The sequence below is a fragment of the Petaurus breviceps genome, unplaced genomic scaffold, assembly GCF_028583685.1.
Source record: "Petaurus breviceps papuanus isolate PSGF00001 unplaced genomic scaffold, PetGlider_PUasm1.0 227, whole genome shotgun sequence".
Classification (NCBI taxonomy): domain Eukaryota; kingdom Metazoa; phylum Chordata; class Mammalia; order Diprotodontia; family Petauridae; genus Petaurus; species Petaurus breviceps.
The window spans coordinates 2,385,347-2,398,859 of NW_027185896.1; the positions used below are offsets into that span (position 1 = coordinate 2,385,347).

Here is a 13,513-nt window from a genome sequence, read left to right on the forward strand (position 1 = left end):
GATGCAAAGTGAAATGAGCAGAACTAAGAAAACATTGTTCACAGTATCGGCAAAATTGTAATGATCAACTATGAATGACTCAGCTCTTCTCAGCAACACAATGACCCAAGACAAGTACAAAGAATTCAGGAAGTAAAATGCTATCCATATCCAGATAAAGAATCAATGGAGTCTGAATGCAGATCAAAGCATATTTTTTCACTTTATTTTTTTTGCGTGTTTTTTTTTTCCCTTTTGATTCACTTCTTCTTTCACAATGTGACTCATATGGAAATATTTTTACATGATAGCACATCTATAATCTATATCAATCTGCCTATCATTTTCAGACTGGTCTAACTAGTTGTTGTCCATTCTCTAAGAGGACCAAAATGACATCACTTTGTCAATATATTTGACTGTGGCTGATCAGACCAGTATCAGCTTAGAATGTTCTACCACAGGTCAGGCACAAATAGTCCCTGTGAACATTTGGGGTAGACACTCTCAATTTGCACATCCTGCATTTCCTTTGAGCTATTTCAATTCTGCTTTGTTCATAGAGCCCAGAACCCTCTCTGATGTGGGCTTGCCATGCTGAGAAGTCCTATGCTATTGTCTCCTATGTTACACAATCTGAGAGAGACCTTGAGTGTCCTTGTATTGCTTCTTCTGACCACCATGTAAATACTTACCCTGTGTGATTTTTCCATAAAACAGTCTTTTTGGCAAGTGTACATTTTGCATTCAAATAACATGCTCTCTGAAGCAGAGTTTGAATGCTTGGCAGTTCAGTTCAAGGAAGGACCTCAATTTCTGGTACCTTATCCTGCCAGGTGATCTTCAGAATCTTCTTAAGACAATTCAAATGGAAGCAATTCAATTTTCTGGCATGGCACTGGTGTACTGTCCGGGTTTCATAGGCATGCAACAATGAGGTCAGCAAAATGGGTTCTGTAGACCTTCAGTTTGGTAGTCTGTCTAATACCTCTTCTCTCTCATATTTTCCTTTGGATCAAGAAGGGAGAGGAAGGAGGGAGGGAGAAAAAATTGCAACTCAAAATCTTGTAAAACTATTTTTGACATGCAACTGGGGAAAAAAATAAAATACTATTAAAAAAAACTCTGAGCTCTTTTCCTATTATACCCAAATTCTTTATCAGTCCTTCAGTCCTTCTGCTTCCATGTCTTTGTTCATAAAATGATTGCATAAGATAATAAATGTACATTCCTCTGCAAACCATAAAGCAATATATAAATATTAGCTATAATGAGATTGAAACTATCTACTTCACTGTTATTTTAATCAGAGTGCTTTATAAGCCTCAAAAGATGCTATTTAAATATAATATTTTATTATTTCTAAGTTTATATATGTGTGTGTGTGTGTATCTGTGTTATAAGGGACCTTATCAATGAGGTCAAAATCTTAGACCATACCCAGTGCCATCCTCCTTCTGCCCATCCAAATGGAGACTTGGTGAGTCTGCTTCTGGAAATGTATGCTAGAGGAAGCCTTTACATCTCCATTTCAGAGAAGCTGTAAGTAAGTAGCTTCTGTATTTCCTAATAGATTAATATGTAGAGATAAAAAACCTCTAAAATTGATGTTGACCCAGAAATGAGAGGTGAAATAATAATCATAATCATAATGTATTTATATATAACTCTAAGGTTTCCAAAGAGCTATACAAATATTTCTCAATTTAATCTCAGAACAATCCAAAGATGCTATTATTTTTACCCCCATCTTATAGATGAGGGAACTGAGTCTAAGAAAGTTTAAATGAAGTATTTGTTCAGGGTCACACAGCTAATAAGTATGAGTATGGTTTTGAACTCAGGTTTTTTAGACTCTAGGTCCACGGCTCTATCTACTCTGCCACATAGTTTACGATATAAAAGAATTAGGAAGATAATTTCTTACTTTCTCTTCCCTGAAAGAGTTGAATTGATAACTAATATATTTATTCATCCCTTCTGCCACACCCAAAAGTGAACTTGTTGACTTCATAGATGGAGAAAAGGGGTCCCTGGGTCAGGAAATATAACCACCACTACCACCATTCTCAGCTGGAGAGGGTTTGTTTTGTAACAGTTGATTTAATTTGAGTTTATTCTCCTCACTATTGTAGAGAGAGAAGAGTGCCTGTGGTTCATTGTTGGGGAGGGGAACAGTTTTTGTACTTTGTTCCTTGCTATACCTTCTCAGTAAATATACTATTATAAATTCTAATGACTGTTAACTTGATTAAATGACATTTGGACACACTGCTTGGAGCACATGAATGATAATACAGTTATTCCTCCCACATCATGATTTTCCCCATCCCACTTTTGATATATCGCAGGTCAGCTAAGAAATTATTTGGGGAAGTTTTGCGTAAGCCACAAACAACACGTGAAGGCAAGCAGACGATATAGAAAAAGTTTAGAAACTCAAAAATGCATAAAATAGACATAGGCTTGCATAACATCAACATATTTTTATCTTTTGATACCATAATAATTCAAATCTTCTCTGATACAAAGGAAATCTAAAAGATTTTATGTGGATTTTCCACATTGAGGGGAGACTGTGCCCCTAATCTCTGTGATGTGGAAGGGATAACTGTACCAGAAAACCCCAAGAATCTAAGTGCTTCCCTCAGAACACGGAGGGAAAAAATGGTAGCTGAGTTTGGGAAACCCAATCCGCTGACCTGTGTGGATTTAAAGAATAAGTCCAGCACTGTTGCTATATCAATATAAATCATATTTATATATCTATATCTATACCTATCTTTATCAAATTATGTTTCATAAGGGATCTTGTCAATGAGCTATACGGCTATAGTTATATCATGTATCTGTCAAATAAACAGGATTTGCTTTTTCACTGGTGTAGAGAAATTGAATACTCTTGATTAGGAAAATCCTTCTTTCAATGCTAATGAGCTCAACACTTGCTACATAATTGATAGTCTTACAAAACTGCCAGTTAAGTGATTTGCCTAGGGCCATTATAGCTATTATGGATCAGAGATAAGAATGGAATTTATATCTGCTTGACTACAAAACTGGTTTTCTATTCATTTTTATTATATTGACTTTCAAAGTTGAAAGTAAAAACCTTAAAATATGTTTCCTCCAAATTCAGACATCTATTTTTCCCCCTTTCTGGCTAGGTTCTGCTGAGAGCTGAATTTCAGGTATGACAAAGAGCTATATATCTTAATTAAAAATTAATGGTCAATAAACACCAAGTCCCTACTACACTGTGCTAAGTACTGGGGATACACATATAAAAAAAAGACCTCTGCCCACAAGGAACTTATAATTTAATGGGGAAAGACGAAACATAAAAGGGAAGCTGAAAAGCAGGATCAGTCAAAGGTAACCAAAATGGGGTCATGGTGGAGATATCAGAGAAATAACAAAGTAGTTCAGCCAGCAAAAAAAATGTATTCTTGTGCTATTAGTATGTAGCTATAAGGAACAGTATATCTAGAAAAGAAAGAATAATACCATCTATATCATAAATTTAAAGAGAATTTGGGAAAAGCTTCTGTTGGCAGGCCATGCTATTATTACCATTGAAAATCCACCTGACATATCATCTCATCCAGGAATACTGATCAGAGAGCTGTTTTGAAATTTGCTGCTTCCACTGGCACCACAGCTATCTCTGGATGCTTTCTATGCTCTGCACCTTCACTAACCAGATCCATAATTGCTCAGACACAACAGTGATCTATAAAAATTTAAGGACAAAGTTTTCAATAGATGTTGCCATACCAAATACATATAACCAAATACATAAAAAAATCATTTTATCTACCTGCTGAAAAGTTCATACAACATTAAACATAAATCAACCAATGTAGGATAGTGAATTCTCTGATGACTATATCCTGGGTATACTGGAGACAGTTCCAATTAGCTCATGAGAGCAAATTGATAAGTTACCATGCTTACATTTATGCCATGGAAAAGAACAAATGTTACAAATCAGGGCTAGATTGATCATTTTGTCTGTTGTCTTGATTTAAGAAAATGATGGAGAAAATGTTATTGGTGTAAATTAAAATTAAAGGCATGTCCTGTTATCAGAACACCCCTAAGTGTATCTGTCCGTACACTCTTGAATGTAGGGTAAGAAGAGTGAGACTACAACAAAAAGAGTAAGTTAGAAGAATTCAGGACATAATTATAAGGAAAGAGCTCTACTTGGATTAGTAGTTAGGGGAAGAGGCTCTGTTTGTCCACCCCTGCCTCACAATCCTGTTGCTTTTCTGGAAGTCTGAATTCTTTCTCTAATTGGATTCTGGTAATTGTTCTCTCAAATCTAAATAATAAAAACAGAATAGAATAATTTATACACCATCTGAAAGCATATCATAGACCCATTGAGATTTAGCTTTTTTTAACCCATCTATGTTAAAAATTTTGTATTAAAGTTCTCTATAGCAAATATTGATTAATCATCTACATGTCCATAGCCCTATGTGAAATGTCAAGATATAAGGAACAAAACACCCCTTTGTGTACTAAAATAATCTGCAACACATATGTCAAACTTGAGGCCTGCAAGGCATATGCAGCCTGCAAAACTGCCTAGTGAAGTCAAACCAGATGAAACTATAATTGGGAAATGCTTAACAAAATAAATAAAAATTCAAGGTAGATAATGTTAATTTGTGATTTTCTAAGTCAATACGCAACTCAGGAATTCATTTCTATTTGATTTTGATTCATCTGCATTATAATATCTAAATCTTTCCATGACCACTTGAGTAAATAAGTTATTAAAGGGGCTCTTAAAGAATAATTCTTTCACAATGAAAAGAAAATTTATATTTGAATTATTATATTCAAGACAAAGGGAGAAATGTTGAAATATCACCAGAGTATTATTACTCTGGTTTTATTTTTTTCTTTCCTATCCCCCCTCATAATAATGAAAGCTGTCATTTTCTTCCTCCCCTCAATCCCTCCTTTATTCCTTCCTTTCTTTCTCTCTCTCTCTGTCTCTGTCTCTGTCTGTCTGTCTGTCTCTCTCTCTTTCTTTCTGTCCTTGGTTTTGTATGTTTTCTTTAGCAACATGGATAATATGGAAATGTGTTTTGCATAACTTCACATGTATAATCAATATCATATTGCTTTCCTTTTCAAGATGTGGGGGATGGGTAGGAGGGAGGGAGAGAATCTCTAACTCAAAAAATTTTTTAAAACATTTGAATGTTAAAAAATTTTAATGTAATTAAAAATATTTAATGACACAAATAAAATTATATAAAAACTTTAAAAGCCCTGACATTTTTTGCTCTTCTCCCCAACCCTATTTGAATAGCTCCTGAGCTAAGTATCTGCTTAGCTCTTGCAAAGGAGGTGATCAGTATGTTCTCTCTGTACAATTCAGCCTGGTGAGTACCCTCAAACAGGTCAGTTGTTTGTCTCTCAGTAGCATACATAGTTTCTTTATTTCCAACTAGGAGACATATAAAACTAGGCTCCCAGTCAACATGTAATAATAATAACAATAATAAACAATAGCTTGCCTTTATATAGCACTTTAAGGTTTTCAAAGCGCTTTTTAAATATTATCTCATTTTATCCTCCTAACAACTATGGGAGGCGATTGTTATTATTATCTTCATTTTACAGATAATGAAACTGAGCCTGGTAAGTGTCTGAAGGTAGATTTGAACTCAGTCCTTCCTGAGTCCAGATCCAGCACTTTATCCACTCTACCGCCTGGCTGAATTTTGCCTCTTTTGTACTTCTATAAATAAATCATTAATGCATACACCTACCTTTGGAGCTAGACATCTTCCTTGTACATGTAACATGTTACTTATTGGTCAGTCAGATACTATTCCTTATTAGCATGCATAGCAGATACTGCCTAAAAAAACCTCCCCTCCTCTATGTGGATTAAGCCACATAAACATGTATCCTATGATTGTTTCCTGCATGCTTACTGTGTGGCTAAAAGGGACCTTTCAGTTGGCTGCTGAATCAAAACTGGTATGCATACAAAAGACATTAATCAGGCAATTTGATTTCTCTCTTTGTTGGTGGTAACCGAGGAAAGACAAGCTATAAGCCTCAGAACCTCCCCACCCAGGGTGTGGCTCATGAGCTCTTGGCCCTTCCATTACTTCTCTTTCTGTTGTGTCTTACTATTTCTTGCTCTTGGTTTAGGAAGTATTGCAATTAATCAAGATACTGTGAGCTTCAAAATGTTGGACGAGGGAGGGGTAAGATGTCCAGGAATTGGAGTTCATACCTCAGCTTTCTGGTAACCAGGCCTAGAGAGATCCCAGAGTGACTAATGGATCTAGATAATCAGAAGATCAAACCATCAATTCCATATTTCAAAAGTCATGCCCTGCAGCAAGGGAGTCACTCATCTAGCAGCCATGCTACACGTATAAATGAACTTTAAGGCTAATAATTTGTGATAGTCACTTAAAGTTTGAGCCTCCTCCCCTCAGATACCAAGGTGGTAGAAGGGATAACATGGAACAGTTCGGGGGGAAATTTTTGTGCTTTAGGTCTTGCTATATGTTTTCAGTGAATATTTGTGATACACACACGCACATTATACACATTTGTGTATTTATATGTAAAATGTATTATATGTATAAAATATATATGTAAACTATTTATATGTAAATTACACAATGTATATATAATGTGTGTATATTTTAGAAATATCTCTTTTATAGGTATGTATGTGTATTATGTGTGTATATATGTATATGATATCAATTGGTTTTGTGATACTGTGGCATTATTTAATGAATCAATGGATGACAAAAGGAATATACTAATTGATACTATCAATTGTTATTAAGGCGAGCCCACCAGAATGAGGGCTTGAGCTAATAGAATTGGGAAGATACTCAAACTGTCAGAGATAACACTCAGAGTTAGCTACCCTCTGGGACATTAGTTGGCAATATAAGAAGGAATATTGATAAATATCCAGTTGATCCTATATGGAATATAGACACATACCCCATCACTTCATGTCACATGGGTCCCCCTGAAAATCTATTCCAATTTTGAAGTCTTCCATGGGCCAGCACCCCCTCTAAAACTTATTGGGAATATGTGTGTCAGGGACAAGACTCATGGCCAGACCTTTTGATAGCTAGTTCCCTGTCATTTCCCTTTGACTATGTCATTGCTAAATCATGTCAATTGATTTTGGGGGGATAAAAATGTTACAGATAATGAGATTACTTTCTACAAAGTCATAATTTGACTAGAAGTTGTGTTGAATCTTGAGGCCTAACAGGTGCTGTTTAGAAAACTCATGATTGATGTTCAGCCAGAAGATATAGTTTTAATTTGATGACTTTGTAACAGCTGACTTTTGCTGTTGTTGCCAAGGGAGACTGACGCAGCTCCCTGAAAATGGGGTAAGTGCTTTAAAATCATCACCATGTGTTTATTTTAATGCATTAATTCCATTTTTGGCACTCTGACGTCCATTTCCATGGGAACCAAAGCAGTATCCAGTAGCTTTCTGCTGTGACTGAGGAGTCTTATATGTTGGAAGTTGTAGTTTCAGACTGAGCTCCACAAAGGGAGTTTTCAAAGAACCCCTCTAGGCTTTTGTGTCCAAGAGCTTTTCCAACAACCAAGGTGACTAAATTGATTTAAAAATAACTTTTAGCACTTTCTTTTGTATGGAAGATGAATAAGAAGAGCAAAAGTTAATTAATGAAACTCCAACTCCAAACTTTTGCTAGGCTTTTATGGTTTTAACCTACCTGTTACTTCCCTGGGATTTTCATCTTCCAAAGGATTTTCATAGATCCTCATGTTTTCAGAATTTCGCTTTTGCCATATGTAAAATGGATGTTCATGTTTTGACACTGTGCTGTTGCTGTTATTATTTTCTCACTAAATAAAATTTAAATTAAAACCACCATCCATTTGATAAGAAGATTCCTAAATGAATCACATTAATGATTAATATTAGCTGGATAGGATTAAGGGTCATGTAAAGTGGAGAGATGGGACCCATGACAATTAGAAGGAGAAGGGTCTTAAGTTACAAGGGACAGAGTTAAAAATAAGGATCTTTAATGGGAATCTTGTCAAAGATCATAGATAAATCCTGATTTCTAGAATTGCATAATCTTAACTATCACAAAAGTGGTGGGAAAGGAATCATATGTTCACTTGTTTGAGTTGAAAAGGACCTTAGAGTTTATCTATCCCAGTCCTTTCATTTTTGATATTGGGAAATTTAGCCCTTGAGAGATTAAGTAACTTGCCCAAGGTCACAAAATAATAAGTGGTAGAACAGAGATTCAAACTTTGGTCCTAGTGGTCTGGAAATTCTCTTTTTACAAAACATTTGGGCTTTACTGAAAACTGGATCTGACTAGACACCAAGTGAGGCAAAACAATGATTCTCCAATTTTTTGGTCTCAGGACCCTTTAGTTTTCTTAAAAATTTTGGAGAATACATTGAAAAGCTTTTGGTTTTGTGGGTTTTTTCTATAGATGTTTGTTGTTTTTTAGTCATGTCCAATTCTTTGTGAACCCATTTGGGGTTTTCTTGGCAAAAATACTGGAGTGGTTCGCCATTCCTTTCTCCATCTCATTTTGTAGATGAGGGAAGTGAGGCAAACAAGGTTGAATGACTTGCCCAGGGTCACATAAATAGTAAGCATCTCAGGCCAGATTTGAACTCATGAAGATGAATCTTCCTGACTCCAGGCCTGACACTATCCTCTCTGCCACCTATCTGGGCCTATTGTTATTTATAGTATTAGAAATTATAATATCTTAGTATTATTGTAAAAATAATTTGACCTCAGGGACACCCTGAAAAAATCTGGGGGATCACCAAGATTTCCTGGACCATACTTTGAGAACCATTGGATTAGGGAATTGGGCAAGGGCAATAAAGCCAGAAGAAGGAGGATATTTTAGGATTTATGTGAGGGAGATTTCTAGCCTCAAAGGTTATTCAACATAGCAATGATTAATTAAGAAAGCATCAGGGGAAAAAAAAGTATTATTCTTACTAGGGGTTTGGTCTTATATGGGTCATGGTTGGAGAAAACACTATTATTAGTGAGAGGTGACTAATGGTAGGTGGAATTTTTAAGAGTACTCACCAACTTGAGTTGGTTGTTGGAAATATATACCATCTCCACTGGTGGGCCACACACACTGATGAATAAAAACATACATTATAAATTATTATATTTATTTTATGAACTCTCCATGTCTCTGCATAACCTAGATAGGTTTATGGGGGAAAATTTACCTATCACAGAGTTGTTATGTAGGACAGCAAGCTTTCTTTTAGAGAAGATACAATTTTGAATGTTGTGCCAGGATTTTTTTTTTAAAGTAAAAGATTCGGGATAACTTAGTGATGAAAATGCTTGGAGTTATATTTGCAAAAACGGATGCTTTTTCTGATAAGAAATCATTTTATGGTTTAAGAACAAAGCCTTAAAACCCCTGAATTAGGACAAATGCTAGAAATTATTAAGTCTTCAAAACCAGTCAAGCAACCCAACAAAATAGAAAAAAAGAAGAGTCTGGAATGTCATACTATTATTTTTACTGGTTTAAAAGCCAGAGAATAATAGCTTTCCTAAAAAAAAAAAAATTCTCCTTTGCAGTACTTTAATTTTGTAAAATATTTTACATATGTTATTTCATTTGATAGAGAACATACTTTAAAAGATGATGATTTACGCATACTTGTTAAGGGAAAAAATGTGCACCAAGTTTCAAAAATGTGCTGAAGGGGACAAGAGAACCTGAGAAAAGACTGCTTCAAATTTGAAGCAATTATTTAATTTGCAAGAAAGTATCCATGTTATAGTGCCCCAGAGGTATGCGCTGGCACATTCTTTCTTTTTTTTCTCTTCTTGAGAAGTAAATTGCAATCTATAATGGGGATTTATTACTGTTTAAATCAATTTTCTGAGTAGGTTGTGGGATTATTTCATATTTAACTAATCTTCTACATCCTCTGTATTTACAATACTCTGCAGAGCTAAGTTGTGTTCATAATGCTTGTACCACTGAGTGAATTAAACTATGCTGAATACATTTTATTTTCTTTAACATTAAACATATGAGGTAGGTAATGTAAATATTAATATCCCCCATTTATTTTAACTAGAGCTGTGATTCCATTGATACAGGGAGCTCCCAGTAAGGAAATGCCATCTACCATTTCAGTAAAGAGGCAGATCAGTTATCCCTTCCATATCACGACTTTCCTCATCATAGTTCTGATGTATCACAGGTAAACTTAAGAAATTAAATGGGATTTTTTTTTGGTTGGGGGGCGGATGGGTTTCAGAAGTTGCAGATGACAGGCAAAGGCCAGCAGATGACATAGAACCTATGACCAAATACTTAACCCAAATTTTACAATAAGGTACTTTATGTACCACACAAAAGAAAAAGACAAAAATTCAAACTTCTATAAAGGGAGGGCCAAAAAATTTTACAAGGATTTTTCAAGATTGTGGGGGAATTGTGCCCCTAATTCCTGAGATGTGGAAGGGAAAACTGTACATTACAGAGTGTCTACAGGGATCATAAGAGATCCTGACCTAGAAACAGGACCTGATTTCAAGTCCTTGCCTCTTAAATTAATGGCCTTATGCCTCTCCCAGGTTCCTTAAGCTGTTAGTACTCCCAAGCAAATATCTAGCTTTGGGTTAGAAAATAGATGAGATAACCTTTCTCACCCCAATATCATCACCTGTAATGTTAGAAAATACCTGTTTTACAATTGAGGAAATCTGGACATTGAAAAATGGGATGATCTGACTAGGTTAAGAGTAGAAAAACTAGACCTTTCACCAGAGTCTTCTGATTTGGAATCCAGTGCTTATTTGTGCTAGGGGTCTCTGCCTCCCAATTATTTTATGGGTGTGTCACATAACATGGTACAATGCATTGTCATTTGTTCTTTCTATTTATACAAATTTCTGGGTGTGATGGGAAGATACTAAAAGTGAGTCTTGAACTTTGCACTAAGAAAAGAGTTCTGCCAGAGGCAAGGGTCCATACAAGAAGTCTCAACTGCAACTGATCTGGTCAGGGAAGCGATAGAAAGAGAAGTCTCCCCGAAACAAAAGTGGTGCAGAACTAGGGATGCCACATGCTGTGTCATGAGTCATCTTTGCCGAGTCAAGCACCAGGATGAGGAGGAGAGTGAAGGACTGTGAAAGGAGAAAGCCAGTGACAAACTTCCTGGTGACCCTGGATGAAGCCTTCTTGGAATTGGTCTATCTGATACACTAAACATTTTTTTAAGCTCTTACTGTTTGCAAGCCACTGTCTAAGTACTGGGGAGAGGAGGAAGTAAAAACAACATTTTAAGGCAGTTTACATTTTACTTGTCCTGATTATATGAATAGCTCTTTGAGGCCTGGGTGGAGTAATGAGATGACTGCCATCAGGTCCCTTAGAAGCACCCAAGGACATTTTTGTACATCCTACTGAAACTGGACTGTAACTGCTTAGAGAGGATTTATAGAAAATCCCTCAAGTGGGACCCTGAGCAAGAATCAGGTGAAACAGTCTTTGATCTAAGTGTCTCTTGGCTTTGGTGCCAAACTGTGGGATTCCAAGTTGGCAGGATTTGGGGGAAAATGTAGAACTTTGGAAAAGGAGCCTGAAATCAGGAGGCTCTGAGGGCTTTTTCCAAAAATAGAAGACCTATAATAAATCTGATTTGTTTTGAAACATTCTGGTTGGCAACGAACACAAACATGCAGGGTCCAAATCGACCAAAGTACAATCCTCCAAAACTTTCAGTTTTGTCCTGGCATCATTAATCTTAATCAGTAAGATGCAACAGCTCACTGGCAGGCAGAAAATCAGAAACCAATCACCTATCAGTGCTCCAAGATGGCCAGATGTTCCTTTGTCCAAATATTTTGATAATGGGGTGATCTACCTTTTCCAATTAAGTGGAACAATGCAAAATGAGAATAAACCTTGAAAACTATGCCTTGGAGATTTTACCAAACAGTTAACACAGGCAAGGAGGTGTATTTCTCACTTAAGATACTGTGGCTCTTAATATTAACTGCCAAGTACCCTTGATATTCCAGAGTGTGGAAAATATAGATCTGATAACTTGGAAGCTCTCTCACTTTTCACTTAGGCTTTACTGTGAAGAAGCATAATGGAATTTATATGGGAAGCAAAGTCTAATCAGCAGAAGCCTGAGCTTCTGAGCAAATGTTAAAAGATTATTCAAATGTGAGATCTCTCCTCCCATATGTGTGTGTATAAAAATCAATCAGTAAACATTTATTAAATCTGCATGCCAGGCACTGTACTAGGCACTGGAAAACACTTTCCCATAATGCCTTAAGATTTGGAAAGCACCGTCATTACAAGAATGCATTTGGCATAGTGGACTGGAGTTAGGAAGAGATGATTTCAAATGTAGCCTCTAACACTTATTGGTTATATGACCTTGAGCAAGTCACTTAACCTTTCTCACCCCAATTTCATCATCTGTAAAATGGGAATAGTAATAGCATCTGCCTACCCCCCCCCACTTCCCCCCGTCGTGTGAGATTGAAATGAGATAACATTTGTAAAGTGTTTGGGAAACTTTAAAGCACTATATAAATGCTAGCTATTGTTATTGTTCAGTAGATAATTCAAGTATTTGGGGGAGAAGGGGTTGAACCTATGATTTCACTGTTTTAAGGAATCCTCAAAGTGGAAAGAAAGGTGTGTTTTGGTTTTTTTTTTTCTTTTTTTTGTGGATGGAAAATGCCAGACTTGGAATCAGAGAGTTTGAATTCAAATCTCTGGCATTTCCTACAGTACCTGCATCACCTTGGGCAAATCACAGCACCTTCATCTATCAGATGAAAGATTTGGATTATGGGGATGTTCCCTCAATCTACCTTCCAGATTTAATTCTATAATTGAAACTACTTCCTTGGATACTTAGCACAGTGCCTGGCACGTAGCAGGAAATTAATAAATGTTTACTGACTGACTGAGCTCCACATCTGAATATCACTGAATAGACTCTCAGAAAGATGTCTGGGACAATGAGAGATAAAGTTATGTCATCAGTGGTCACCCTGCTAATATATTTAATTGGTAGGACTTGAACCCAGGCCTCTTGATTCCAAGGCTGACCCTCTATTCATTATGCCATTCTACATCTCATTATTAGTGTGAACATCAAATGAGATTAGTATGAAAGTCCTAATAATAATGAATAACAATGAAAATATTTTGATAATACTTTACGTTTTACAAAACCCTATACTCACAACAGTATCATGAGGTAGATTTGCAAATATATTCTTCCCATTTTAAATATCTATGCTACTTTTCATCTGCTAAACCTTTCATCCACTGAAAACCAAGGTAATTTCTTTCATGCTATTGGACCATAATATGTAATATCATCCCATTGTTGCCAAAACTATATAGAAAAAGTATGTTTTGAAAAGGTAAAATTGCAGGTTGTTAGAATTTTTACATTAAATCATTAATTGGAAGCAGCAGG

At 36.0% G+C, this 13,513-nt stretch overlaps 1 long non-coding RNA gene across 1 annotated transcript; it reads right to left on the bottom strand.

The window, feature by feature from the left end:
• Nucleotides 1-255: 255 nt before the first annotated feature.
• Nucleotides 256-5,887, bottom strand: LOC138166921 (uncharacterized). Its single transcript, XR_011169773.1, has 3 exons — nucleotides 5,775-5,887; nucleotides 3,553-3,712; nucleotides 256-987 (listed from the first exon to the last, which is right to left on the bottom strand). It is a non-coding gene; the product is annotated as an uncharacterized lncRNA (long non-coding RNA).
• Between the last annotated feature and the right edge of the window lie 7,626 nt (nucleotides 5,888-13,513).